This window comes from Calliphora vicina, chromosome 1, assembly GCF_958450345.1.
Source record: "Calliphora vicina chromosome 1, idCalVici1.1, whole genome shotgun sequence".
NCBI lineage: Eukaryota > Metazoa > Arthropoda > Insecta > Diptera > Calliphoridae > Calliphora > Calliphora vicina.
The window spans coordinates 46,280,300-46,284,217 of record NC_088780.1 but is presented as its reverse complement, the minus strand read 5'-3'; positions in this window follow the sequence as shown (position 1 = coordinate 46,284,217).

Here is a 3,918-nt window from a genome sequence, read left to right as displayed (position 1 = left end):
ATGTATAAAATTATCGCAAATAAACATTGAATGTATTTTTAATATTAATAAAAATATAACAAGAACCAACATACACATACATACATATGTATGTATACATATAGGATTCAGAAATGTAAAAAATAAATTATTTTTTTGTGTAAACAAAAATATTTTGTTTTTCAGTATTAAATAAATAAACTCTACTACTGTTACCGAGTACAAGTATTGCTGCCATCATACCACTAACATGATTGAGAACAAACTCAAAAAAAAAAGAGTTCATGTATGTTTTATTTTAATTGTTGCATTTACTTTGCTGTCACAACATGTTTGCGTAGCCACAAGTGATGCGGAAATGATATAAATGTTGCGTTCATAGAAAAAATGTCAAATGTGTGATGATGATGATGATGAATTTTGAAGGAAATACGTTTTTGTATGCCCTTTACAGTGTTATGTAGGATGGTAATATCGATTCAATATAAATGGTGTTTTTTTAAGCCCGATAGAACTTACGAAAGGGTTAACTGTCAATTAAAAGGCGACTCACGCACAAGCTAAAAAATTGTATACCCTACCATCGAGCGATTCTATTCCGAAAATTCTCAAATCGCATAGTCGATATCAAAATAAAGTAACCCATTTTAGATGTCCAAATATGTTCTTAATTATTTTGTAAAGGGTTCCGATAAACCCACTCCTGGTATGGGTTTTTCAACATCTTTTTGGGAATTGCGGGATTCCTGATCACAAATTTCAAAATTTGTTTTTATTTTGCCATTTCGAATAGAAAAATCTATATAACTGTGAAATATCATTAAAAAATATTTATAAATGTAAAATTAATTTTAATTTGAATAATTTTTATCTTTGCAAAAACTTAATAAAAATAATTTTTTTCAACCTATACAACCAGTTTTTTCAACTAACAACTAAGGGTAAAACTGGTTATCATAAAATTTTAAAACCTTTTGTCTATTTATAACAAAATATAAACAAAATAATACATAAATTCCAACAAACGATTTAGATATTAGCATTTTTATGCTAACGACATGCCATTCCCCATACAAAACGTATGTACATACCAAGGTATGTTGCTGTTGACGTGCGTAAAGCAGTTCTGCTGTTGACATAAAGGTTAATTAAGGCAATTTATCAAGGTTCAAGCTGTCTTATCCATTACGATCGTACTTTAACCAATAGGGTTACCGTTTTAAACGGTGTTAAACAAGGTTGTGTCCTCTCGCCCTTATTATTCAATATTGTATTGGACAACTTACTGATCTACGCGATCCCAACAAATACTGGTATTACATTATTCTGGACCCATTTTTAAATTTTTTTTAGCTCAAACAAAAGCTGAGATATTTTCATTGAAGATCCGTTTGGTCGTTTGTGGAATGCGAGTGGGATATCTATCAAAATAAATATTTTGTAACTCAAGATATAAAATTTTTGACTTTTTTTTTTGCAAAATCTAACTTTTTTTCAAAATGTGCCCTTTTTTAAATTTTTTTTTTGCTCCAAAGAAAGCTTAGGTCCATTCCTTTAAGATATTTTTGATCGCTTAGTGGGATGCGAGTGGGATATCTTCGGTATCGGTGTAAAAAAAATCAGAGTATAATTTTCCATTTTTTTGAAATGAATAACCTTATTATTTTTTTTACAAAATATTTATCTCATCATTTCAGCAAAATTAAATTTGAATTCTTTATAGCATTTCTAAAAACAGTCACCTAGTTTAGGATGGTAGATTTATATATGTAAATATATATCCTATAAGTTAAGCGATTATCCAGGTCAAATATTTTGTATTAAAACTTTTCGGTTTTCAATCATCCAATACTTTCAATCATCACATGTACTTTCTAAATCTTTAAATCTAAGTACAATACAAAAAAAAAAACAAGAATTTTCATAAAATATTACCAAAAATCTATTATACAGTATAAACATTGATAAGCAATACATTTGTAGATACAATTGTAGATGTTTTCAAATACTTTTTATCTATTACAGACAAGCAGCTGTGACCTTCAGTCATATGTAAGTACATACAAATAAATACCTATACAACGCTATAAAAAAGTTTTTACTTTTTTTCTTTGGTCGTTTTCTGTCCAATGTATTCACATAATGCGGTAATGTTGTAAGTACTCATGGCAACCAAAAGCATTACAAGTATTTACTAAAGTATTAGCAGGATTTTTCAAGTGTCAACCACACGACTACTCCATGTACTATAAAATGAAACATTAAATCTGAAAGAACATGTGGTATTCCTTGTACGTACTTATTTAATGCTACATTTAATGTTTACATGGAGATTTTAGAAATCTTAGGAGGATTATATTCACATAATACGGGTACTTTTACAATACCTATAATGTGTAATTCTACGTTTTATGATTATTATCATTATTATTAAACAAATATTTATAGACACTTTTGATGGGTACTTTTTCTATTTCTTTACTGTACATTTGTCTGCTGCCATATATTTATGTTTAATAAATTTAATACAATGTAACAGGTTTGGGAGGAATACATTTACTATGAGGTTTTAAAAAAAATATTTTATTAATACAAAAATTATTTAAAAAAAAAACCAAGTGAATCTCTTTTCCTAATTTACCTGTTTGTGGTTGAACTATAAAACACTGCGCACTCAGATTTTCCTGATCGGGTCAGATATTCTTTTAACTGGACTTTGGAATTTCAAAGGATAAACTATTTTCAAAAAATTATATAAAATAAATGTATTTGATCCCAAATTGTTATCAAAATAAAGCTAAAAAGCATAGGGCAACATATAGAAGAGACGTAATTGTAATTGTCTTGCAACATTAATATTCAAGTTAGTATTTTTGTTTGACTGTATGAAGTGTCTTGTCACTATGTGTAATTCTTATTGCTAAAAAGTGTGAGGCTTTTGGATTTATGGTGAACTTTTATACACTCAAAACAAATCATAATTGTCAGTTTCTAATAAGTACCCTAAATACCCTACACTAAGTAATTGAGCAAAAACATTTTTCTTTCAAAATATCAACAATTTATATTCGTGAGTGATTTTCGGAAGTGGGCCTTATTTGGGAACTATGACAAATTATGGACCGATCACCATGAAATTAGATCGTGTGATTTATGTCTATATGTTACTTACTTTGTATGTATACCATCATTTTTAAGAGATTTATACAAGTTAAAGTGATTTTCGGAAGCGGGAGCTATGACTAATTATGGACCGATCGTAACAAATTTCGTGACATGAATTTCGTACACTCCAAAATATTTACAGTAACTGATTGTAGTTTGTTAGAAAAGTTCTCTGTTAAGTTAAAAAATAATAAAAATTCAGTTAGTTTACAAAGAAATTTAGTTTTTAACTTTTTAAGTATGTTGTTGAAAAAACAAACTACAGTTAATAATTTCAGTAATTTTTATTTACATATGTATTTTATGTATATATGTAAAATTAATCAAAAAACATTAAAAAGTTCTAATTGTCAAAATAAACTCAAATAAAATTAAATATTTTTTTTTGTTTTTAAATAATATACAATTAAATTTGCTATTGTTATAAGGATTTCACCAAAATCATGTAAGTTTTATGCAAAAAGAGATAAAACAGTAATTATTACCGTTTTCGCAGTAGAAATTTGTCAGTTAAAAATAACTTAAAAAACATTAGTTTCTAATGTTTTGTAGTTTGTTTTTTGTCAGAAGAATAATCAGTCATTTTTACGAAACTTGTTGGTTAACAAATTAACATTTAAAAATAAATGAAAATATATTTTGATTTAAATGAAATGTAAGCGGTCCGTTTTTTGAATAAATTTATAGTTATTATTTATGAAGTTTCTGTTGAATTTACCTACATATTATTTTGAGTGTATATACATATACAAATTATATCATAGCGTAACATAG